Source organism: Symphalangus syndactylus, chromosome 1, assembly GCF_028878055.3.
Source record: "Symphalangus syndactylus isolate Jambi chromosome 1, NHGRI_mSymSyn1-v2.1_pri, whole genome shotgun sequence".
NCBI classification, from domain to species: domain Eukaryota; kingdom Metazoa; phylum Chordata; class Mammalia; order Primates; family Hylobatidae; genus Symphalangus; species Symphalangus syndactylus.
Genome location: NC_072423.2, coordinates 120,061,665 through 120,089,320, shown reverse-complemented (window position 1 = coordinate 120,089,320; position 27,656 = coordinate 120,061,665). Strand labels below are relative to the sequence as shown.

The 27,656-nt window shown below is 37.4% G+C and overlaps 1 long non-coding RNA gene across 2 annotated transcripts in view; it reads left to right on the top strand.

Annotated features, from left to right (window-relative positions):
- Positions 1–27,656, top strand: part of LOC134731717 (uncharacterized) — a 69,215-nt gene that overhangs the window by 19,116 nt on the left and 22,443 nt on the right. Inside the window, exon 1 of one of the 2 annotated variants that reach the window (XR_010114215.1) lies at positions 20,124–20,228. The exons of the other annotated variant lie outside the window; for it this stretch is intronic. This is a non-coding gene — a long non-coding RNA (uncharacterized lncRNA). Of the gene's footprint in view, positions 1–20,123; positions 20,229–27,656 lie in introns of those variants that run through there. 2 annotated transcript variants of the gene reach the window in all.

Genomic DNA, 27,656 nt, shown 5'->3' with positions numbered 1-27,656 from the left:
AATGCAGTGAGGGCCAGAACTCTTGTCATGCATACAAGAGTTTGAGAACATCTCACAGTGTGGAGAGGCCTCTTGTTGCCTGCCCAGGATTTAAGGTTCTTGATGAGCCAACATCAACTTGCCTTTCAGGCTTATCTCTCATTATTTTATCTTGCTCTCACTTTTTCTCACACACTCTTTTTCTCTCTACTTATACGCGTGCGTGTGCACACACACACACACACACAGAGAGAGAGAGAGAGAGAGAGAAAGGGGAAGTTAAACAGTTCAGAGAACAGTCCTACAAATTAGGACCATATCTGCATTATGAGTATTAATATTCTGTGACTGTCATTAACCTTACTCATTTCAGGGATAAGCTGAAGTTCACCAAGATTCCCAAAATATTTTCATAGTTGATGGCAAGGCTGGGGTTGCCAGATAAAAATACAGGGTGCCCAGTTAAATCTGAGTTTCAGATAAACAATGAATATTGGGAATGGTTTATACTAAAAAAAATTATTGTTCATCTGAAATTCAGTTATAACTGGGCATCCTGTCTTTTGATTTTGCTAAATCTGACAATCCTAATAGGGGTGGTATGTCAATCAGGGTCTTGCCAGAAAAGAGATGAAACACTTAAACAGGATAGTTTAAGGAGGGTTTTGAAAAGAGATTATTTACAAAAGTGTAGTCAGCCCCAGGAAAACAAGGGATGATGCAGTACTTGGAGTTAGAAACAGCAGGTTCAGTTTCTGTTCCCACAGGAGCAAGGAGAGGGTGGGGCTTTCAGAACCGGAAGACAGGGAGGCTCCATGGGGACGGCTGCCTGAAGAGCAATGACCTCTGCATGAGAGGCTGGACCCAACTGGTGGCCAGCTGGAAGTAAGAAAACCCTGTAATGTGGCTCACAGAGATCAGTGTCTTGGCCAGAGAGCTGGTAAAGGCAGGTGGATATTGGATCTAAAGAGGCAAATAAAACACTTCCAGCATGAGACATCTTGGGGGCTCTGGACATCCAGATGACATGGATCCAGCATATAATTAGGCCACAACACTGGGGGTAGAACCCACTTGACTGTGAAATGCCTGCTTGGGAAGGATCCCTTTGCTCTGGGACAGCCTCAGGGTCCCACTCCATGGGTCTGTGTTTCTTGGGTTTTCCTTTTCTCTCTCTGTGTGTGTGTGTGTGTGTGTGTGTGTGTGTGTGTGTGTGTATGGAGTCTGGCAAATCCAAAATCTGCAGTGTGGGCTGGAAGGCTGTAGATCCAGGAAGAGCTGATGTTTCAGTTCAAGACTGAAGCCTGTCTGCTGACAGACTTTCTTCTTGTTGAGGGGAGTTCAGTCTTTTGTTTTATTCAGCCCTTAAACTCTTTGGAGGTTCACCCACATTTGGAGGGCAATCCATTTTAATCAAAGTCCACCAATTTAAATGTTAATCTCATCCAAAAACACCTTCACAGAAATATAAAAAGTAATGCTTTACCAAATATTTGGGCATTGTGGCCCAGCCAAGTTGACACATTGTGTTAGTCCATTCTCACACTGCTACAAAGAACTGCTTGAGATGGAAAGAGGCTTCATTGACTCACAGTTCAGCATGGCTGGGGAGGCCTCAGGAAACTTACAATCATGGCAGAAGGGGAAGCAGGCACATCTTACATGGCAGCAGGTGAGAAAGAGCAAGCAAGAGCAGGGAAAACTGCCTTATAAAACCATCAAATCTCATGAGAACTCACTCACTGTCATGAGAATAGCATGGGGAAACCGCCCCCATGATCCAGTCACCTCCCACCAGGTGTCTCCCTCAACACCTGTGGATTACAATTCAAGATGAGATTTGGGTGGGGACATAAAGCCTAAAGATATCACACATAAAACCATCGCAGCTGACTTTTAGTGTAGCCTTGGTCAGATGCGCAAAGGTTGTCCTTGTCACCCTCTTGTGGTCCAGCTCAGCTACCAAGGTTGAACTCTTCCTATATGGTTTTGGGGACAAAGCAAGAGAAAACCTGCATTTTTTTCACCCTGACCTCTTTCTTATCTCTCCTACAGTAGGTGCAAGCAAGTGGCCAAGGAATGGGGGATTAGGAGTCTTGGTCCTCTCTTCCTCAATTTTAAATAAATCAGAGGAATTTTGAATAAGAATCTGCCATGGTCAAAAAGCTTTATCTGAAATGGTTGTTATGACTTCTTGATCAGAGAAAATATTAGATGCCAGTGTCGTAAGTCCACTGGCATAAGATATATGCCTTGTAGGTGTTTGCAATATTGGGGTTAATAATGGGACATCAAGCCTAGGGTTTCTCCAAGCTTTCATGTGGACATTTCCTAGAAGGACCACTTGTATGATGGCTAGACTAACATGGTGAGTGTCTTTTGGAGAAAATGTGATGCTTTGGGGGCAGATATAAACTGGTTCTGATATTTAAGAATGACTCAAATCCTTTGTATTTGAAATAATATTCAAGTGACATTATGAACCAATTTTGGATTTCACAGAATTAACTGTGCAAAATGATCACCCTGAGAATATCTAAATCTGGGACATGCTGTGACCTTCAAAGTTTTATATTAGGAATTCCTCCTCTAAGTGTGTCACTAAGTCAAAGGATTTCAGCATTGCATAGATCACAGCAAAAATTAAAACTATGGCATTTTCTTTAGATAAAAGCTTGTGATCGGTGCTATCTGTAGTGTTCCAGTTGTCCCAGGAGCTACAGATGCTTTTAACTACTGAGATGAGAATGAAGGTTTACACTGTGTTCCTGAAGAATGAATAATGGGAGCTACATTGTCATTCTTACATTTTGTGGCAGGAACTTCCTGCCATCTTGCCATGAGCTAATTATTGGTTTACCTCATGAATGGGCAAAGTCAGTTAATACATTCCCAAAAGATGGTACCCTCCACCCCCTGCCAATATTCTAGATGGCAGGATGTTCATAAAGTATTAGAAATCCCAAGGTCAGTAAAATTCCAAATCGAGAACTCAGACTGTAGTATGTTGAGTTTGATTGTGTTTTCGCAGTAATATCATTAATAATCAGCTGTTGATAAGCTTAGCCAAGTCACATTTTACAAAGATTTAAATTCCCCAACAAGATCAGCAAGAAGTTCAATGACTCTCGGTAAAGGTAATGTGTAAGTGTCTCAGTTAAGTTGTATTTTCAGTCTCTATAGAGTCTTACCTCACTCAGACTAGAGTGCTGGAATAAAGTATGTTACCAGTTCAAGGGCATCTTGTTTGATTAAATGTTCAATCAATCTCTCATACATCGCAAGAGCTCCATTTATAGATTTCAAGGGAATTGGCAAAATCATTATTGAAGGCTTTAAGCAGAGGATTGACATGTTAGATTTGTATTTTAGAAAGGTCTTTCTGACTGTGGTGTGGAAAAAGGCTTGGAGGGATAAAGATTAGCAACAGGGAGACCAACTGGGGTTCTATAAAGAACGGAAGGGTCTGAACTGGGCCAGGAGCTGTAGAGTTGATGAGGAGCTACGTACCTGGGCATCAGTCTAGACTCACAGCTCCCGAGTTACAGGGCACATAATGGACCATGGGCACTATTGCTGTGATCTAAATCCAACCTCACGTTTGTGTTAAACCATGCTTCCCATGAACTAATGTCAGCCAGTTACCAAGGGTGGGAGTAATACAAGTACGAGGATGTTTCTGGGAGACCCAGAGCTCCCCTAATGGTGTTTGTGGCTTAAAACTCCCCAGTGGCTTTGTGGAACATTCCTTGCACTGCACAACAGTGTGACACTTCCACCCAACCTTCTCTCCCTCTTTTCTTCATTCGAGGCCACACTCATTGTGAGCTTCTTCTGGCTTCCTCCACATTTTCTCTCATAGATATTTTTCTTAACAAAAATCCTTGCATGTTTAACCTCACCTTGGTGTCTGCTTCTTAACAAAACTAGAACAACACAAGGGCAATTTCAAAAAAATTTTTTGTGTGTGACGGTCTTGCAATATTGGCCAGGCCTCAAGTGATTCTCTTGCCTCGGCCTCCCAAAGTGTTGGGATTACAGGCATGAGCCATGGTGCCCAGCCAAAAATATTTTAAAAGTAGAATTGGCAAAGGAATGAGGGAGAAATGAGTCTACTACCACTCCCCTGTTTCTGAGTAGCAGGAGGGGGGATGGTAGAACCCAAGAGAGGAGCAGATTTAGAGTTGAGGGTTTCTTTATGTCTCTATGGTTTCTGTGATGACAGAGGAGACACTAATGCCCGAGAGACCACTCTTTGCCTTTTCTTACTTCTAAAATGTATAAAAATGTTGCTGTTGCTGCTTCTTCATCACCTGAGGTTTGACTGTAATGGTGCAAGTATTACACTACTGTTATTCATTAACTTCATTCCACCCTTCAGTTGTAATCCCTGCACTCTTCCAAGAGCGTAACCATTCAGGTCTCCATGCTTTTTCTCTTGCTGTCCTCTATACTTTTTCTAGGCTGTCCTCAGCCTGGAAAGCTCACCCAGAATTGCCTTCTGAAATATTTGACTTGCTGGAAGTGGCTGTGTAGGAGAATGGGAAAGCATAGGGTTTCAGTCGCGAGCTGGGCTCTTCAGCTCCAGCTCTGCTGCTAAGAGAGGCAGCTGTGTTGGTCCTGGAGAGGACTACAGGGAGTCAAATTCTTGTTCTGTCACCCATGAGCTATATGACCTTGGACAAGTTGTGTCATCTGTCTGTACCTCAGTTTCTTCATCCATAAAATGGGGATGGCAAGAATCTCCATCTTGCAGGGTTCTTGTGAGGTTTAAGAAGTCAAGCTTACAAGATCAGGAGATTGAGACCATCCTCACTAACACGGTGAAACCCCGTCTCTACTAAAAATACAAAAAATTAGCTGGGCGTGGTGGCAGGCACCTGTAGTCCCAGCTACTCCGGAGGCTGAGGCAGGAGAATGGTGTGAACCCGGGAGGTGGAGCTTGCAGTGAGCTGAGACCACGCCACTGCACTCCAGCCTGGGTGACAGAGCGAGACTCTGTCTCAAAACAAAAAAAGAAGAAGATGAAGTCAAGCTTAACAATGACTGGCACATGGTCTGTGGTCAATATGTGAGTGGAGAATTTTTAACCTTTTTTAACCTGTCTGGGTCTTTAGTTGTAAAGCAAAGGTGTCAGACTAGATGACCTTATCAGATGGTAAAACCTAATTCACATGCTGCCTGTCCTGCTCCCTGACTCCCACTCTGAGAGCTCATCATTCCTTCCTAGGCCTTCCCACAGTGTGCTGGGACACCTGTAGTTGGTTCTCTTGCCAGTTTTGCTTTATGTTTTACTTGGTTGTGTGCAAATATGTCTACTCCACTGGGTAGGAAGCTGTTTGAGTGCAGGGAATATTTTTCCTTGTAACCCCAGAGTGACCAGCACAGCAGGAACACAAAAATTCTTGTGATTAATTAAAGGATTAAGAATGGCTTCTAGAGAGAGATGGTCAAAAGTAGGATTCTTTTTAATAACAGATAAGTTGATTAAATTTTCACTTGTACTAGTCACTGTGCTTGAGTACTTTTTAAACATTATTTCACTTAACTCTCATCAGCCCTAAAGATAGGCATTATATTCCCATTTTGCAAATGAGAAAAGAGGCTCACAGAGATTTAGGAACTTGCTAAGTGAGTGGCAAAACTGGGATAGAAACCCAGCTCTGTTGGCTTCTAAAGACCATGTTATTCACGCTACCTTGCCAGAGTCTTTGATGCTAAACATTCCACAAACTCTTGTAGACTAATTTGTGTTCGTTATGGTCTGAATGTTTGTGTCCTCCCAAAATTCATGTGTTAAAGTCCGAATCTCCAGTGTGATGGTATTTGGGAGTAAGGCTTTTGGGAGGTAATTAGGGTTAAAACAGGTCATGAGGCTGGGGCTCTTATGATGGGATTAGTGCCCTTGCAAGAAGAGAAAGAATCTTTCTCTCTTTCCATGCTCATACACGGAGGAAAGAACACGTGATGACACAGCAAGAAGGTGGATGTCTGTAAGTCAGGAAGAAAGTCTCACTAGGAACTGAATCTACCAGCACCTTCTTAGACTTCCCAGCCTCCAGAAATGTAAGAAATGTCTATCATTTAAGCCACCCAGTCTATGATAATTTGTTATAGTAGCCCAAGCTAAGACAGTGTTGTATTTCACTTCCACCTTGGCCACACACTCAATAAACACTGTGTTGTCACCTGCTTGCCAATTGCACACCTCCCCATCCATCCCTGGCAATTTTGGTTGTCATTCCAGGCTGGCTCTCTCCAGTGGTCCATGCACTAGACCTCTCCCTCCCCATCAAAAACATCCTGTATGCTCAGAACCTTGCCAGTTGGATGCGTTAGTGCACATTAAGGTGTTAAACACTTCAAAGGGTTGTTTCTTTGGGACAAGACTCTTGCTCAGGCTGTTGATAACTTGAACCCCACATAGCAGCTCTTTGAGTTCAAGGCGGGCTGGTGGGGAGATACAAGGGGAGCAGAAGGGCCTTTTTGTCCCTCCTGAATAAGAGCTCAGCTCTCAGACACTGTTACTTATGCAATTCCATCAGTTTCTTGAGAGAAGTATGATCCTGGGGGGAATCTGTTAATAGAAACATAAATCTAGGAAGGCCTCAGAGCCTCTCATTTCACAGTTAGGTAACTAAAGCCCAGCAAGGTTACTCACAATGACACATCCAAAGTGGCAGAGCCAAGGCCAGAAGGAAAGCTCCGTCAAGGAAGGCACATCCTTCTTAGAGCAGGGCTCACTCATGTATGTGTTCCCTGCTTCCCTTTCTTTCTCCTCCTCTCACATACTTCCTTGTTGCTTTTGTTGAGCAGGAGGGCTAAATCACAGCCAGTTTTCAGAGGTCAGTTTCCAGGGTAGGTAGGTGCTGAGGTTATGCAACTACATGGTGAATCATTCTGGAAGGACAGCTCAAGCACATCCTCATGTGGTCAGCTCCACGGGATGTGGCATTTTTCTACAGCTGCAGAGAAGCCAGAACAATCCTATCTGCAGGATAAAACCCCTCTTAAGAGTTTTAACTGTTTTAACCAAGCCTTTGAGGAGCTCTCCATGCAGCAACTACAACAATCCTTTGGGCAGCCACGGGGGATGCAAAAACCCTTTACAAAGACGATTTAACCCCCAAGTTTGGGTAAATAAAATGTGGATCTACCAGGAGAAAATAAATATCCAGGAAAGGAGCCATTCCTTAGAAAATTATAAGTGACCCAAATTGCCTCAAAATTAGAAAACCTGTTCAGACCAATAATTATGGAAGACCCAGAAACGTTGTCCAAGAATTAACTGAAAGAAAAGTCACCAGTTCCTGGTAGGAATATAATTGAGTAATTTAAAAAAAAACTTTTAAGGAATCATTTTTTGTTACTGTATAAATTATTTTAGAACATAAAAATGTGAAAAGCTCCTCTGATTGATTTCACAAAGCAAATTTAACCCTGGTACTAAACTATGACAACTGGCATTCCCAAAAGAAAATGCTGAACCAATCATCTCATTTACAAGTATAGATATAAAAATTCTAAATAAAGAGGCTGCCACTCAAAAGTATAGTGAAAAGAATATGCAGGTATGCAAGTAGGGTTCAGGGTACTAGGAATGCAAGAATGCTTCAAAATCAGGAAAGCTAGAAATAGAATGAATCACGTAAGTAGACCACAGAGCATTAACACAGTCTACATCTATTCCTGATGCTTAAATACGAGTAGAATGATATTTACTTGAGGTGCTGGTTATTCCCAGTTTTTGCTCCCAGATTTGTTTTTCTCCTCCCTTTTCAATTCCTGTTTTGTGTCCTTCTGTGGCTGACCTCCACAGACCACATCTTTCAGGCTCTCAGATCCCCTGTCTTCAGACTGTGCTCAGCCATTGGGTATGGGCAGAAGAAGGAAGGTGAAGGGAAGGATGCTTGGAGTGTTTGTCCCCTCTTTCATCCCCTGCGGTTTCAGCAGTGGCAGTGTTCAGCAGTGGATGTGTTCCTCCTCAACTGCAGCTCCTCTAGGCAGACCTTCTGGCATGGCTCTGACTCTCACAGGCTCCAGTGATATTTTTCCCTCCCTTTGTTCCTTCAGGTTTACGGGTATTGACAGATTCCCACAGGTGCTATTCCCTGGACACCTCACCATCTTTTTATGGTTCCCTTAACCCGTCCAAATCTCTATGCTTAGTTTCCTTGTTCAATTCTGTTTAGTTAAATATTTTTCGGCATATTGTCTTACTGCCAGGATCTTGACTAACATATCCAGCATGATGAATACTATTTATCATAGATCAATAAACAATATTATATTTATTAGAGTAATTAAATTATCTCATAATGTAATAACAGATGGAAAACCCTGAATTTTCCTCTTTGACAATTTTTGGGTCAATGAGAAAATTGAAGCTGAAATTTCAAACTCCAAGACTTAGCAATAATAAAATACTGCATGTCAAAATTAATGAAAGATGGCCAAAGCTGATTTCACAGAAAAATAAAGCCATAAACACATATATTAGACATTACAAATGAAAATTTTTAAAAATGTGCTCCAGAGGCTAGGAAAAAATATCACAGGTAGCATATGGAGAGCATAAATAATAAAGTAAAAGCAGAAATTAATGAATTACAAGACTGAAAAAGAAGAAACAAATTTTAAAAATTTGAAAAGCTCATATTAGAAATAAAAAATAAAAAATTAGAAAGAAGAATTAATGAAATATACAGAGGACATTCAAAAAAGTTTCAGGAAATGTTTGGCAAACCTGGGTACAAATTAAATTGAAACTTGGATGAAATAATTAAGTGTCTTAGAAAACATAGAAATTACCAAAATTCACCCTAGAGAAAATAAGAATTCTAAATAGACCAATAATCAGAAATTGAGACTAAAACATCCCCTAATCACCAGGCCCAGATGGTTTCTCAGGTAAATAATTTCAAATGTTCAAGGAACAAAGAATTCCAATACTTTAAACTGTCTCAAAGCACAGCAAGATAAGAAGAGCTTCCACGGGAAGCCAAAAATAACACCACCACTCAAATCAGAGTACAAGGAAGATGACCAAACTCATTTATGAATATTGCTGTTAAAAATGTATGAATAATAAAAATTAGCAAGTAGACTGAACAGATAAAAAAGAAAAGGTCTCTGTCATGAAAGCAAAAAAGAAGATGGGATACCTCAGGAATAAAAATTCTGCAAGTTACTGGGATCCAAGCAGTCCATTTTGATACCCAGAGATTTGCAACAGCTTAAAAACTTGCAGATGAATCATATGGCCTACAAATATGGAAAAAAATTAAGTAAAAGTTAGGTATATAATCAATGCAAAAAATATATATAGATGGTAGTCTATTTTTATCATTTACTATCATAAATTATGCTCATTTATTATTAAAAGTTTAAATTTATCAAAACTTATGCATAACATACAGACCAAACATGGTGCCTTTTGCAGTTGAGAGAAATGTAAATATACAATATTAAATCATAACTGCATAAACTTAATTATGACACATACTGTACTACTGTAATAATTTTGTATTGACCTCTTGTTACTATTGTGTCAGCTCCAGTGTTGGGAGTATCTGCTTAAAACACCATGTGCTGCTAATCATCTCCTTGTGAACAGTTTGTCTCTCCAGTAAATTGCATATCACATTAAAAAATGATCTCTTGTTGTTTGCATGTATTTTTCATATTGCAATACCATAAACCTTGAATAACATCATGGGACCCATACAAACGTGCCAGTACTTGAAGTGCTCCCAAGTGTCAGAGAAAAGTCATGACATTACAAGAAAAGACAGAGTTGCTGCATATGCACCATCAATTGAGGTCAGCAGTTGCAGTTGTCCACCATTTCAAGATAAATGCAATCAGTGTAAGGACAAAGAAAGAAAGAGAAAGAAAGAAGAAAGAAAGGAAGGAAGGGATGAAAGAAAGAAAGAAATGAAAGAAAGAGAAAGAAAGAGGAAGGAAGGGAAGAAAGAAAAAAAAGAAAGGAAAAGAAAAGGAGGGAAGGAGAAAGAAAGGAGAGAGAGAAAGGAAGGAAGGGAGGAAGGAAGGAAGGAAGGAAGGAAGGAAGGAAAAACAATTTCATGAAGCCATCACTGCATTAAAAAAAAGTACATGAAACCTTGCACTTTTTGTGAAGTACTTTTTATCACATATTGAAAATGTGGCTTTTCTGTGGGTGCAGGATTGCTATAAGAAAGGCATACCTTTATATTCTAATATGATTCAAGAAAAAGTGAAGTCATTATATGAAAACCTAAAGCAAATGGAAGGCAAAGAATCTAAAGCCTGAGAATTTAATGCCAGAAAAGGTTGGTCTGATAATCTTAGAAAAAGGCCTGACTTTTAAATGTTAGACCTAAAACCATAAAACCCTAGAAGAAAACCTAGGCAATGCCATTCAGGGCATAGACATAGGCAAGGACTTCATGTCTGAAACACCAAAAGCAATGGCAACAAAAGCCAACATTGACAAATGGGATCTAATTAAACTAAAGAGCTTCTGCACAGCAAAAGAAACTACCATCAGAGTGAACAGGCAACCTACAGAATGGGAGAAAATTTTTGCAACCTACTCATCTGACAAAGGGCTAATATCCAGAATCTACAAAGAACTCAAACAAATTTACAAGAAAAAAACAACAACCCCATCACAAAGTGGGCGAAGGATATGAACAGACACTTCTCAAAAGAAGACATTTATGCAGCCAACAGATACATGAAAAAATGCTCATCATCACTGGCCATCAGAGAAAATGCAAATCAAAACCACAATGAGATACCATCTCACAGCAGTTAGAATGGCGATCATTAAAAGGTCAGGAGACAACAGGTGGTGGAGAGGATGAGGAGAAATAGGAACACTTTTACACTGTTGGTGGGACTGTAAACTAGTTCAACCATTGTGGAAGACAGTGTGGCAATTCCTTAGGGATCTAGAACTAGAAATACCATTTGACTCAGCCATCCCATTACTGGGTATATACCCAAAGGAATATAAATCATGCTGCTATAAAGACACATGCACACATATGTTTATTGCAGCACTACTCACAATAGCAAAGACTTGGAACCAACCCAAATGTCCATCAATGATAGACTGGATTAAGAAAATGTGGCACATATACACCATGGAATACTATGCAGCCATAAAAAAGGATGAATTCATGTCCTTTGTAGGGACATGGATGAAGCTGGAAACCATCATTCTCAGTAAACTATCGCAAGGACAAAAAACCAAACACCACATGTTCTCACTCATAGGTGGGAATTGAACAATAAGAACACTTGGACACAGGAAGGGGAACATCACACACTGGGGCCTGTAATGGGGTGGGGGAGGGAGGAGGGATAGCATTAGGAGATATACCTAATGTAAATGACGAGTTAATGGGTGCAGCACACCAACATGGCACATGTATACATATATAACAAACCTGCACATTGTGCACATGTACCCTAGAACTTAAAGTATAATGAAAAAATATATATATATAAAAAATAAAGAACAAGTGAAAAATTATGACATGTATAAGGTATTAATAAAAGTGCTTCTTAACACCAAAAAAAAAGAAAGAAAAAGGCTTGACTTTACAAATGTCAAAATAACAGGAGAAGCATCTTCTGCCAACTAAGAGGCAGCAGACAAGTTCCCAGACACCTTCAAGAAAATCACCAAGGAGAAAGAACATTTGCCTGAACAGATTTTTTTTTTTTTTTTTTGAGACGGAGTCTCGCTCTATCGCCCAGGCTAGAGTGCAGTGGCGCGATCTCGGCTCACTGCAAGCTCCGCCTCCCGGGTTCACGCCATTCTCCTGCCTCAGCCTCTCCGAGTAGCTGGGACTACAGGCGCCCGCCACCGCGCCCGGCTAATTTTTTGTATTTTTAGTAGAGACGGGGTTTCACCGTGGTCTCGATCTCCTGACCTCGTGATCCGCCCGCCTCGGCCTCCCAAAGTGCTGGGATTACAAGCGTGAGCCACCGCGCCCGGCCCTGAACAGATTTTTAATGCAGATGAAAGTGCCTTATTCTGGGGGAAAATGCCACAAAAGAGATTTATGAGTAAGGAAGAGAAGTAAGCACCAGGATTTAAGGCAGAAAGAGATAAGCTAACTGTATGTTGTACAAATGCATTCGGGTTTATAATTAGGACTGCCTTTATCTACAAAGCTGCTAACCCCTGGGCCTTGCATTGAAAAGACAAATATGAGCTGCTTGTCTTTTAGTTATTCAACAAAAATGCATAAACAATGAGAACCCTTTTTCTGGATTACATCCACTGATGTTTTGTCCCTGAAGTAAGGAAGTACCTTGCCAGTAAGAGACTGCCTTTAAAAGTTCTTTTGATATTGGACAATGCCTCTGGCCACCCAGAATTCCACAAGTTCAATACCAAGGGCATTAAAGTGGACTATTTGTCCCCAGACACAATGTCTCTAATTCAGCCTCCAGATCAGGGGATCATAAGGACCTTTAAAAAATCATTACACATGGTATTTTATGGAAAGGATTGTCAATGCTATGGAAGAGAACCCCGTTAGAGAGAACATCATAAAAGTGTGAGAGGATTACACCACTGAAAATGCCATCATTGTCACAGGAAAAATCCATGAAAGCCATCAAGCATAAAATAATAACTTTCTGCTGGAGAAAACTGTGTTCAGATGTTGTGCATGACTTCACAGGATTTACAACAGAGTCAGTCAAGGAATTCATGAAAGAGATTGTGGATATGGCAAAAAAAAAAAAAAAAAGTGGTGGGTGAAGGGTTTCAAGATACGGATTTTGGAGAAATTCAAGAACTAGTAGACACCACACTATAGGAATTAACAGATGATGACTTGATAAAGATTAGTGCTTCTGAACCAGTGCCAGATCATGACGAAGAAGATGTAGAAGCACCAGTGCCAAAAACTAGACAATCTGACAAAAAAGTTTTAATTATTCAAGAGTACTTACGACTTCTTTTGTGACATGGGCTCTTCTATGATACAGGCACTGAAGCTAAAGCAAATGGTGGAAGAATAATTGCTACCATATAGAAACATTTTTGAAGAAATGAAAAAGCAAAATGTCAGACAGAAATTATCATGTATTTCCACAGTTACAGTAAGTGTGCCTGCCTCTCCTGCTTCCCCTTCCACCTCCTTCATTTTATCTGCCTCTGCCACACCTGAGACAGCAAAACCAATCTCTCCTCTTTCTCCTCCTTAGTCTATTTAACCTGAAGACACCAAGGATAGAGACCCTTATGATGATCCACTTCCACTTAATGAATAGTTAATATATTTTCTCTTTCTTACTATTTTCTTAACATTTTCTTTTCTCTAGCTTTATTGTAGGAATACAGTATATAATATGTATAACATGCAAAATACATATTAATCAACTGTTATGTAATCAGTAAGGCTTCTGATCAATAGAAGGCTGATAGTTAAGTTTTGGAGGAGTAAAGAGTTATAAGCTGATTTTCAACTGCATGGAAGGTCAGTTCCCCTACCCACTACATTGTTCAAGAGTCAACTATGTATTAGTAGAATAAGTATCTAATTTTGGAACACTTTCATCACCCCAAAAGAAAACCTGTACTCATTAGAAGTCACTTTCTCCATCCCATTCCCACATACCCTAGGCAATCACTAATGTACTTTCTATCTCTGTAGATTTGCCAATTCTGGACATTTCATGTAAACAGAATAATACAATATATGACTTGTGACTGGCTTCTTTCATTTAGCATCATGTTTTCAAGGTCCATCCATGCCGTAGCACCTATCAATACTTTATTTCTTTTAGTGTTGAATGATATTCCATTGTATGACTATACCACATTTTATTGATCCATTTATCAGTTGATGGACTTTTGGGTTGTTTCCACTTTTTGCCTATTACAACCAAGGCTGCTATGAATATTGCTATTTGTGTACAAATCTGTGTGTAGAAATATGCTTTAATTCTCTTGGGTATATACCTATGAGTGAAGCTGCTCGGTCATATGGCAACATTGTATTTAAACTTTTAAGGGAATGCCAGACCATTTTTCAAAGCAGATGCAATATTTCATATTCCCAGCAGCATTGTATGAGTATACTGATTCCTCTACATTTTTGCCAACATTTACTATTTTCTGATTTTTTAAATTATATCTGTCCCAGTGAGTGTAAAGTAGTATCTAATTATGGTTTGATTCACATTTCCTTGATGGCTAATGGTGCTGAGCATCTTTTCATATGCTTATTGGCTATTTTTTGTATATTTTTGTTAGATAGATGTTTATCCAGATCCTTTGTCCCTTTTTAAATTGGGTTATTTGCCTTTTTATTATTGAATTATGAAGGTACTTTATATGTTTTGGATACAAGAAGCTTAGATGTGTGAGTTGCAAATATTTTGTTTTAATTGATAGATTGCTTTTTTTACTTTCTTAATGATATTCTTTGTAAAAAGTATTTAATTTTGATGAAGTCCAATTTATCTTTTTTTTGCTTGTGCTTCTGGTGTCATATCTAAGAAACCTTTGTTTAACTCAGGACACAAAGATTTACTTCTATTTTTCTGGTAAGAATTTTACAGTTTTAATCTTACATTTATGTTTATGATCCATTTTGAGTTAATGTTTGTGTATAGTATGAGGTAGAAACTCAATATCATTTTTCATATGTGAATAACCAATTGTTCCAGTATCATTTATTGAAAAGATTTTCTTTCCTTATTGAATGTCTTGGCACCCTTGTTTAAAATTGATCACAAATGTCAGAATTTCTTTATAGACTCTCAATTCTATTCCCTTGATCTGTATGTCTATTCTTATACCACTACCTATCTGTCTTAATTACTGTAGCTTTATAGTAAGTTTTGAAATAAAAATATGAAGACTTCAACTTTGTTTTTCCTTTTCAAGATAGTTTTGGCTATTATGGATGCATCATATTTTCCTGTGAATTTTTGAATCAGCTTGCAAATTTCTGCAAAAAAGTCATCTGGGATTTTAATAGGGTTTACACTAAATCTGTAGATCAATTTGGCAAGTATTGCCTGACTAACAGTGTTAAATCTTCTGCCACATAACGTGAGTGCATTTCCATTTACTTAGTCCTTTATAAATTTATTTCAACAGTATTTCACAGTTTTCACTGGGCAAGTCTTGCACTTTTTAAATTTAATTCTAAGTTTTTAATTCTTTTTGATGCTATTGCAAATAGAATTGTTTTCTTAATTGTATTTTCAGATTGTTTATAAAATTAACTTTCGTACATTGTTCTTGTATCCTCCATTCTTGCTGAACTTATTTATTAGTTGTAGTAATGCTTTGTGGATTCCTTGGGATTTTCTATATACAAGATAATGTCATCTACAGATAGAAATAATTTAGGTTCTTCCTTTCCAGTCTGGATACTTTTCATTTCATTTTTTTGCCTAATTGCTCTGGCTGGAACTTTCAGTACAATGTTGATTGATAAGTGGTGACAGTGGATATCATTGTCTTGTTTCTGATCTTAGGTGGAAATAATTTAGTCTTTTACCATGAAGTATGATGTTAACTGTGGGTTTTTCATAGGTAATCTTTATCAGGTTGAGGAAGTTCTCTTTTATTCATAAAAGTTGTTGCTATCTACTTAATCATCAAATGGGATTGGATTTTGTCAGATATTTTCTCTGCGTTTATTAAAATGATCATGTAGGAGGGTTTGGTCCTTCATTCTATAATGTACACATTAATTGATTACACTGATAGAGTTTTGGATGTTAAAACAACTTTATATTCCTGAGATAAATTCCACCTGGGAATTTATATTCCTGAGATAAATTCCAACTTTTACATGTTGCAGGATTCTGCCTGCTAATATTTTATTAAGAAATTTTACATCTATATTTATGAAAAATATTGGTCTGTAGTGTTAGTTTCTTGTGATATCAATTTTGTTTTGGTACCAGTGAAATACTGCCCCATAGAGTGATTTGGAAAGTGTTCCCTCCTCTTTTTTGGTAGAATTTGTAAAAAAAATGAGCATTATTTCTTCTTCAATTGTGTATTAGAATTCACTAATGAAGCCATTTGGGTCTTGGCTTCCCTTTGGGGACAACTTTTAAGCTAGTAAATCAATCCTGTTATTTGTTATAGGGCGATTCAGATTTTCTCTTTCTTCTTGAGTCAGTTTTGGTGTTTTGTGTCTTTCTAGAAAATTGTTCATTTTATCTAGGCTATCTAATTTGTTGGTGTACAATTGTACATAATATTTCCTTATAATTCTTTATATTACTCTAAGATCAGTAGTAATATCCTCTCTTTCATTTTTTTAGAGACAGAGCTTCACTCTGTTTTCCAGGCTGGAGTATAATGGCACAACTTTAGCTTACTGCAGCCTCAAACTCCTGGGCTCAAGCTGTCCTCCCACCTCAGCCTTTCTTATTCCAGATTTTGGTAATTTGAGTTTCCTCTCTTTTTCCTTGGTCAAGCTAGTTAAAGGTTTGTCAATTTTATTAATCTTTTCAAAGAGCCAACTTTTTGTTTCATTGACTCTCCCTGTTGTTTTTCTGTTATCTATTTCATTTATTTCTGCTTCAATATTTCCTTCCCTCTGCTTGCTTTCAGTTAAGTTTGCTCTTTCTTTTTTCATTTCTTAAGGTGGAAGGTAAGGTTATTGATTTGAGATTCTTCTTCTTTTTTAATGTAGATATTTATAGCTATAAATTTCCCTGTGAGCACTGCTTTTGCTGCATTACAAAAGTTTTCATTTGTTATGTTTAGTTACATGTATGTCAAAGTATTTTCTAATTTTCCTGTTATTTACTTTTTGATCCATTGGTTATTTTGAAGCATATTTAATTTTCACATATTAGTACATTTTCAAGTTTCCTTCTGTTACTGATTTCCAATTTTATTTTATTATGGTTAGACAACATACCTTGTATGATTCCTTGAAAATTTATTGAGGTTTGCTTTATGTTTATTGTTTATTCTGGAAAATGTTCCATGTGTGCTTGAGAAGAATGTGTATTCTGCTGTTGTTGGGTGGATTACTTTCTATATACATCTCTTAGATCTACTTGGTTTGTAGTTTGTTCAAGTCTTCTATTTTCTTATTGAGCTTCTGTCTATTGTTGCATCCATTATTGAAGTTGGGGTATTGAAGTCTCTGTTATTGTTGAATTGTCTATTTCTCCTTTTTATTCTGTCAGTTTTTCTTTCATATGTTTTTGGGCTCTGTTGTTATGTGCACATATGTTTATAATTGTTATGCTTATCAGATACGTTGAAAATTTATCATTATAAAATTTCCTGTTTTGTTTCTAGTAAAAATTTTTGTTTTAAGATGGATTTTGTCTGATATTAATACAAACATTTCTGCTTTCTTTTGGCCATTATTTGCATGATGTGTCTTTTTCTGTCTTTTTTCCTTCTAACCTATTTGTGTTTTGAATCTACAGTGGAACCTTATAGCCAACAGACTGATGAATCATATTTGTTTAAAATCCATTTTCCCAACCTCTGACTTTTAATTAGAGAGTTTAATCCATTTACATTTAATATAATTGTTAAAATAGGATTTATGGCTGTCATTTTGCTATTTGTTTTCTATATGCCTTATGACTTTTCATTCCTCTGTTCTTCCATTACTGCCTTCTTTTGTTTTAAAAGGATATTTTCTGGTATATAATTATAATTCCATTTTTAACCATATTTTTTGAGTTATTTTCTTAGTGGTCGCACTGAGAATTATAATTAACATCTTAACTTAAAACATCCTACTTTGGATTAATATTAACTTAATTTTATTAATATCTAGAAACTTGGTATCAATATTGCTTGATTTCATCTGTACTCTTTTGTGTTTTTATCACAAATTAAATCTTGATATAAGCCCACCCATACAATGTTATAATTGCTTTGTGAAACTGTCTTTTAAATCACATAGCAGAAGAAAAGATTACAAAAAGTATATTTATACTGTGGTTTGCGTTTGTCTATGTAATTATCTTTACTGGTGCTCTTTATTTCTTTGTGTGAATTAGAGTTACCATCTAATGTCCTTTCATTTCAGCCTGAGGAACTCTCTTTGTTATTTCTTGTAGAGCAGATTTACTATTGATAAATTTTCTCTATTTTAAGTTGTCTGAGAATGTTTTAAATTCTTTTTCACTTTCCAAGGGTAATTTTGTTGTATGCAGAATTCTTGGTTAACAGACATTCTCTTCCCCTCACCCTCTAGTACTTTAAATATGTCATTTCACTGTCTTCTGGCCTCCATGGTTTCTGTTGAGAAGTCAGCTACTAATCTTATTAAAGATTTCCTTTATGTAATGAATTGTATTTCTCTTGCTATTTTCAAGATTCTATATTTGACTTTGGCTTCCAACAGTTTGATTATAGTATCTCCTTGATAGTATGTTACTTAGTGTTTGTTCAGCTTCTTCAATGTGTTGATTAAAGATTTCTGTTTCTCCTCTCCTTCTGAAATTCCCATTATATGTATTTTAATGTGTTTGATGGTGTCTCGCAAGTCTCTAAGGCTGTGTTCATTTTCTTCCATCTTTTCCTTACTATTCTTCAGACTAGATAATCTTTGTTGAATGATTTTCAAGTTTGTTGATTCTTCTGCCCACTCAAGTCTGCTGTTGAAACCTGATAGTATTTTTTCACTTGAATAATTGTATTTTTGCTCTTTTTAAAAAACAATTTCTATTCATTTATTGATATTTTCTACATAATGAGCCACTGCTGTCACACTTTATTTAATTGTTTGGCTATAGTTCCTTTAGTTCTTTGAACATATTTATAAAATTTAATGTCTTTGTCTGGTAAGTCCAACATCTAGTCCCCCTTCAGGGATAATTTTCATTAACTGCTTTCTTTGCTTTGTATAGGTCACACCTTCTTATTTCTCTATGTGTTTCACAATTTTCGTTGAAAATTGGGTACCTTAGATAATATTATGTGGTAATTTGGGGAATCATTTTCTTCCTTTCCTGAGGGTTTGTTGTTGTTCATGCCTTTGTTGCTATTGTCTGTATTCTTTGTGGCTTATGAAGCGTCTGCTCAATTAGTTTAGTGATTAGATGATGTTTGGCCAGAGATTTTTTTGTTTGTTTGTTTGTTTTTTTGCGATGGAGTCTTGCTCTTGTCACCCAGGCCGGGGTGCAATGGCATGATCTTGGCTCACTGCAACCTCTACCTCCTGGGTTCAAGTGGTTCTCCTGCCTCAGCCTCCTGAGTAGCTGGGATTACAGGCGCCCGCCACCACGCCAGGCTGATTTTTATATTTTTAGTAGAGACGGGATTTCACCATGTTGGCCAGGCTGGTCTCGAACTCCTAACCTTGTGATCTGCCCACCTCAGCCTCCCAAAGTGCTGGGGTTACAGGCATGAGCCACTGTGCCTGGCCAGTCAGAGTTTTTTTTTTAATGCCTTGAGCCAATACATCTTCCAATTTTTGCTGAGGGACTCTGTGTTTGTAAAATCATGTCTTTCAACGCTCAGACAGTTTACACCTTTACCTTAGACTTTACTTTCTACTAGCTCAGGGCCTCAAGATCAGCCAGTGAGGAGGGATTGGGGTATTCTCAGGTCTTTTCTTCAATGCATATAGCATTGCATGGCATGCATCCTTCTAGGTCCCCAGAAATATGTTAGAGATTTTCAAGGTCCTTTCTGGCATATTGCTCCCTAGATCTCCCTTTTAATTATTGGGCAGGTTCTTGTTTACCTCAACTGGTATTACAGCTTTGGGAAGGTATGATGTTAAATAATCGACACTGATTTTTTTTAAAACTTTTTCATTAAAAACTTTTTAACTGACAAATAATAATTGTACATAGTCGTAGGGTACATAGCAATACTTTCATACGTATAATGAAGAATATTCAAATCAGGATAATTAGCATATTCATCTCATTTATCATTTCTTTGGGATCGTTCGATATTATCCTTCTAGCTATTTGAAACTATATAATATATTATTGTTACTATGGCTACTGATTGTTTTGACAAACCTTCTGAAGACAGGGCTTTTCCTATAGGGTGAGCTCTGAGTTAAGTAATGACAGCATGTTACAAATGGGGTTTCTCCAGGGAACTATGAGGTAGACCACATAGTGACAATGCCCTAGGGTGGGGCTTTTTGAGACGCTCCAAACACGGTACATGTTGACTGAATGGCTGCTGATTTTCAAGGCTACTGCAGAGCTGGGAAGACAGGAATGAGAGTAGGTCAACTTAAAGTGCCATGAACCCTGCTGTTCTTACTGAGGTAAGCAGTTTTCATCAAATGAATGGTCTTCACGTTGTTGCAAGGCTTTGGTTAATCTTAGAGTTCTGAAAACTTTGATTTAAACATTTTTGTGACTGTTTTATTCCTTTTTGGAAGAGCAGACTTATGGAGGCCTTTTAGCAATTTGGATGTCCGATCTTGTTTAACTTTTTAATATTGTGAGTAGTGTGATTACATTTTCCAAGAGTTCATATAATAAAAATGAGAACAACTGCAGTACAAATGCCAGCATAACCTAGACATCGCTGGGAAAACAAAAGGCTCATTGACTGTGTAATTTTAATGAAGGGTGTAAGGACACATGTAACTGGACTAAGGAGATAAAGAATCAAAACACAGCATATTATGTGATATGTGAAAAAAATGTTGAATTGTGCCTGATGAGGAAGGAGACATGAAAACAGATGGACACTGAATCTCCCAAATCCAGAAAGAGATAGATACGTATTTCTAAATCAATCAAATAATTTTTCATCTGCAAACAATACAATAAAGCTTAGCTGAAAATAGTACCTGCTGAATTAACTCGAGATAACCACACAAACATGTATTATCATGTAATTCCCTTGTTACCTGAAATTGAGTGAAATTTCCTTTCTTGATTAAAATAGCAATTAAACACAATTATAATGTCCTGTGTGTGAACCAAAGGGAAAATTTTGGTAACAGATGTTGGTGTTGACCCCTTACAGTGTAGCACAGATTTTTTTCAGCTCTTACTAATGGTCATACTTTCTACCATATATCAAATAATGCGTCTTATCCTGAAAACCAGCAACAGCTTGTAGGAATTAGTTTCCAGATATCCACAAATGTCCATCCATTTGGTAAATACAGGCTTGTTTTGGAGAGCTGGAAACTAATTCCTATCAATCTAAAAACCTGCTGCTGCTAGTAAGTAAAATATTTTTATTATTCAAAAAAGCATTATTGGAAATGAAAAATCAAGGGTAAAAATACCCTATTGTATCATGGAACAAAAAGAAAAATTTTGTTATTTTTTATTAAATATAGGTAATGTCTCTTTAATAACTACAATTGTATTATCTGTTTCTTTTCAGAAGTCCAACATTTATGTATGCTAAGAATACACAATATAGCCTATAAAATTTGAATATTGATTTAAAAGCTTTTCTTAAAAAAGAGTTTAAATAAGTTGCTCTATCAGAAGACAGAAAAAAATATAGAAATGTTATATTTTATTACATATTTATTTCATTGGTCCTATGATTTTTGCTCAATGCCACTGTTAGCTAGTCCTATTGTTGTTTTGTTTAAATAATAGCCTTTCGTTGTAGAAAAGTAAACAATACAAAATAATATCTAGTTTCACATAAATATTTATTGTTCATATTTTATATTAAAATAGTAAAACATGTATGATTATTACATACATTATTGTTATTTTTTTATTTCTCATGACTGTGTTCTGAGTTGGTTCTCTACAAAGTGGATACTATCCACAAACTACACAAAATCCTGGTTATTTTAGGGGCTTGAGTGCCCCAGGGTTGTTAGTGAAACAGAGACAGGAACCCCGCCAATCTGTTCCAAGAGCCTGGAGTGTCCATCTAGAGGCCAGGACAGCAGCAGAAGTTGGTGGGAAACTCTTGTGCCCAGAAAGAGATTACAGGGCTGTACAGTGCCTACAGGAAACAAGCCCATGTGATACTCCCTGTGACTCAGAAATATTGGGTGGCTAGGAGGCCTTTGGAGAGGAACCTAAGGTCTTCTATGAATATGTATGGTCAAGTGCTGATAAATCTGGGTAATTAATGTTAATATAACTGTATTAGTTACCTTAGGCTGCAATAACAAAATATTGTAGGCCAGAAGGCTTAAATGACAGAAATTCATTTTCTCACAATTCTGGAAGCTGGAAGTTCAAGATTAAGGTGCCAGAAGGGTTGGTTTCTCCTGAGGCTTCTCTCCTTGGCTTACAAATGGCCACCTCCTCACTGTGTCCTCACATGGTTTTTCCTCTGTACACATGTGAAGAGAGAGCACTGGTGTCTCTTCTTCTTCTTATAAAGCCACAGTCCTACTGGATTAGAAGCCTATCCTTATGACTTAATTTACCTTAATTACCTCCTTACAGGCCTTATCTCCAAATTATAGTCACACTGAGTTTTAAGGCTTCAATATATAAATTCGGGGTAACACAATTCAGTCCGTAACAATGGCCCTCATTGGCACCCATAGGCAGGCAGAGCCCCTAGAGCAGAAAATAGAAATGAGATAAAAGAAGAAAGGGGATCAACTGAAGAAATATCAGTGGTTACACTCTCCTGTTTAATTATACAGACTCTATCTGAGTCTTTGAAAGATTATGCAAACCATTAATTATGGTAGAGAGGATTTGAATAATAAATCAATAAAAATTATTTAATAAGTATCCAAGGATCTTTGTGCTCTCTAAATAGAGAATATATTTTTTTATTGCATATAGAATACGCACACACACACATACACACACACACACACACACACTGTTCCACACTCTTTGTTCATAATGCCACAAGCTTTAAAGTAATAACAAAAACCTCTAAATACATGGGAATTTAAAAAATGCTATCCTTAAAAACTCTTGGGTCAAAGAGAAAATTCAAACTATAATTAGAATAATAGGAATAATTAATAACATAGCAACATTTGTGGAATGGGCCCCAAAGCATTACCAAATGGGAAATCAGTAGCCCTAAATGCTGCCATTAATAAACAGACAGAATGAAAATAAATGAGCTCCCGATTCCATTCAATAAGCTCTAAAAAGAACATCAAATAAAGAAAAGAAATTAATGATGATAAAATGCAGACATCAATTAATTAGAAAGCAGAAAAGCAGAAGAACTGATAAATACCTTTAAAAGTTGGTTCTCTGAAAAAGGCAAAACAATAAAATGAAAATATTCTGACCAGTTTAACAAAACAAAAGATAGAAAACACAAATCAATGAAATTGTGAATGAATAAGTGATGTAACCAAAATAGCTTGTAACAATTTGATTCTAAAACTTGTTAGAAAGGCTGTGACTCTCAATCTGCATGGAAATCTAGTTTGTTCATTTAAATTGCAGAATTCTTTTCCAGCATGTGACGACTATATCACAGTATATTTATCTTCTCTGTCAATGAATATTTACATTGTTTTCTGGTGCTGCAACAAATAGTACTACAATAAACATGGTTGTACATATACCTTGTGCATATGCGTAAGAGTTCTGCAAGGGCATTGATTTTCAAAATGTGGTTCCTGGACCAGTAGCATCATCTGCGAACTGGTTAGCAATGCAAATTCTTAGGCCCCACTCCAGACATACTGAATCAGAAACTCTAAGGTTAGGTCCCACGACTTTGTGTTTTAATAGGCCCTTCAGGTGATTCTAATGCATGCTCTAGTTTGCAAAGCACAGCTCTAGAGTGTATATCTAGAAGTAGAATTGTTGATTGCAGGGTTAAGTGCAACTCAGTTTTTATAGGACATTGCCAATGACCTTCCTAAATGCTATGCCAATTTACACTTTAATAAGCAGTTAATAAGATTTTTGTTAAGCTGTAGTCTTGCAAACACTTGGTATTAAAAGACTTAAAATGTCCAAGTGATAGGTGCAAAATAGTGTTTCATTGTTTTTGTTTGCATTTATTCAATAACTGGTGAAGTTAAACACCTTATCCTAGGTTTTTTGATCCATTGGTTTTCTCCTATGTTCATTGCCTGCTCATATTTTTTGCCCATTTTTCTGTTGGGTTGATGATCTCTTTCTTTTTTTTTCTTTTTATTTTTTTGAGACAGAGTCTCATTCTGTTGCCCAGGCTGGAGTGCAGTGGCACAATCTTGGCTCACTGCAAGCTCCACCTCCTGGGTTCTTGCCATTCTCCTTCCTCAGCCATCCGAGTAGCTGGGACTACAGGTGCCCGCCATGACACCCGGCTAATTTTTTGTATCTTTAGTAGAGACAGGGTTTCAACGTGTTAGCCAGGATGGTCTCAATCTCCTGACCTCGTGATCCACCCGCCTCAGCCTCCCAAAGTGCTGGGATTACAGGCATGAGCCACTGCACCCGGCTGATGATCTGTTTCTAAATGACATGCAGAAGTTCTTTATGTATGTCAGTCATGCATATTGCAAATATCTTTTCCCACTCTCTGGTTTGTCCTTTTACTTTAATTAGGGAGATTATAATTAAACAGAAGTTTGACTTTCTATGGGATAATAAAATTCATCACTTTTTCCTAATTTGTGCTTTGTGGGAGGTCTTGGTCAAGAAATCTTGTCTGACTGCAGTGCCATAAAGAACTTCTCCATATCTCTCATAAAACAGAGATAACCTGAGAAGTAGTGCATAAGTGTACACTTAATGAATATGCCAGAGTTCCAGAGCCATTGCCCACTGGCCTTCTTGAGCACTTCTCCATGAAACAAGAACAATTGTCTTCTTTTTGTAACTTTATAGTTCCATCCCTCTCCTCTGTCACCACCTTGCTTCTGTTACCTTGTCTTTCCACTTATAGGCAGAGACTGCAAATCCAAGACACTAACTACACATAAAGCATTGATGGCTGCTGATGATGGTGGTGATGAAATTTATAATGGAAATTAGGTAACCAATTCTGAGAGGTGTAAACACCAGAGAAACACCACTGGCTGTACAGAGAACAGAAAATAAACCTAATAAATGTCTACCTATAGAATTATTGTTTTCACATGATACATGATTTAGAACACAGATAACTAGGCAGGTAGAGTGTTTCACAAAAGGCTTCCTAAAACTGACACTGGCCGTGGCTGACATTAACATGTCCTTCAGACAGAGATTTGAAAAAAAAAAACATTTGGGAGACCAAGAAAATCTATTCACCCTCATATTGATGGATCTACCCTTTTTGAGGATAGAGAGAAAAATACCAACATGTGGGTTTTTCAAAAAATTACTGAAGGAAAAGGAAATGGAATTGCATCTAGAAGATTCAAGGGAAGAGCACCCTTCTGAAGATGATCTGTTATAGGACTCAGAGGGGAAAAACCTGAGAAATTAGTTAGCATTCTGAATAGAGTGCTAAGTATGGAGTCTGACATGATTTGGATGTTTGTCCCCTTCAAATCTCATGTTGAAGTGTGATTACCAATGTTGGAAGTGGGGCCTGCTGAGAGGTGACTGGATCATGGGGGTAGATCCCTCCTGAATGCTTTAGCACCATCTCCTTCATGAGAAGTGTGTTCTTGCTCAGTTAGTTCATGCGAGATCTGGTTATTTAAAAGAGTCTGGGACCTCTCCCTTCTCTCACTTGCTCTGGCCTTGCTACGTGATGTGCCTGCTCCCACTTCATCTTCCACCGTGATTGTAAGCTTCCTAACACTCTTATCAGAAGCCAAGCAAATATTGCTGCCATGCTTGTACAGCTTGCAGAACTGTGAGACCATTAAATCTCTTTTCCTTATAAATTACTCGGCCTAAGGTATTTCTTTATAGCAATGTAAGAATGGACTAACACAGAGTCTGTAGGAATCAATAGCATAAAGTCATAGAGAGCAGGCTAAGGTGATAAGGCAACAAAAACAGAAGAAAATAAAGTGAAATAAAAGAAATGAATGAGAAGGAAGTATTGCATGGAAACTAAAATCTCAGCAACAAAACCAATATCTCCATTGAAATTGGTAGTTATGTTATATATTGTTTTATATTACATACTTCTATAAAGAATTTCTATACTTCTTTATATTGTTGGTATAGGGAAGTTATGTCGAGGGAAATATAAATAGTAACATGTTAAACTAAAGATACTCTCCCAGAATGCAAAGAAATGTACTAAAAAGTGACACTGAAGGAAAAAAAATCATAAATATAGAACAATGAATACAAAGATAATTGGTTTGCTTGAAGAAGACAAGACACAATGAAACAGAAACAATACTAGTTCACCCATTGATTCAACATGTATTTATTGAGCTATCTACCATGTGCTGTGCACTGTGCTATGTGCTGCATAGGCTGCAATGAACATATTAAATGTGATTACTTCCTTCAATTAAGTTTCCATCTAATTAGATAGTACAGAAGCAAATACACAAATAAATATGTACTTGCAGATTTTGGTAAGCATTACAGAAGAATGCAGAACAATAATTAACAACATAACAGAATAAAACATTAGTGAGTTGAGGAAAAACCTCTACATGGGGCTTGAAAGTGAGCTTTCCCTGTCAGGCAAAACCAGTAAATCAGAACTATACCAGCTAGATAAAGACAGTATCTAAATTGTCATTTTTTAATTATAAGAGAAACAATTCATAAGGGGTCATGCAGAATAATAACAACAAAAATACCCTAACAGGACTCATCTCTTCAATGCTAAATGTCAGAAACTTCTGGAGCATCTTATCTAGACACTTTGGAAAAAGATCATGAATTTCATACCCAGTAAAGTGTCTTCCATGTACAAAGGCACGTGATTTTATCAGATAAACTCTTCAAAATATCTCTAATCCATGTATTCTTCTTGTAGAAACTATTAGTTCAACCAAACAAGAGGAGGTGAAAAAGTAAGAGCTCAAGTATGAAACTAGTTTGAAATGAGATAAAACTAAATTATTGATGCACACAAATTAGAAAACTGAAACTTTGAGGAACCACAAGTCACCCAGTGTGGGTGAAGTGAAATAGAAAACATGGTAGGGAAGGCACAGGCTGCACACGTGTACTTGGGCCAGGTCCTACAGACCTTGCAGGTCATGCGCTTTTTTTTTTTTTCCTAACCTGTTCCTCTTTGAAAGAAGTATGTCTACTAAAAATACAAAATTAGCTGGGCATGGTGGCGCATGCCTGTAATCCCAGCTACTTGTGAGACTGAGGCAGGCAAATCACTGAACCCGGGAGGCGGAGGTTGCAATGAGCTGAGATGGCACCATTGTATTTTTAGTAGAGATGGGGTTTCTCAATGTTTGCCAGGCTGATCTCAGACTCCCGACCTCAAGTGATCCGCCTGCCTCAGCCTCCCAAAGTGCTGGGATTGCAGGCATGAGTCACTGTGCTGGCCAATTTTTTAATTGTTTGTGCCTTTTGGATCAGCAATTCCATTTCTATGAATTTTCCTTAAGGAAATGATCAAAACGAATGCAAAAACAAATACAATTGCATATGTGTGTGTATATATATGAATGCTAGTTGTTGCACTGTAATAGAAAAAAGTAGGAAAACACATGTCTGCTAACAGGGTATTTAAATACATTATAATACATCTGAAAAAAAAAAGAAGTATTTCTAACTTCCTCTAAAACATACTACTCTGATAATTGAAAACAGGTCTCTGCCTCAAATTATACAAAGCTTTCCCAATTCTATAAAATAAAGGTGAATACTCCAATAGAAAATTTCTAAAATATGAAAAGACTGGACCAAAAAGGAAGACA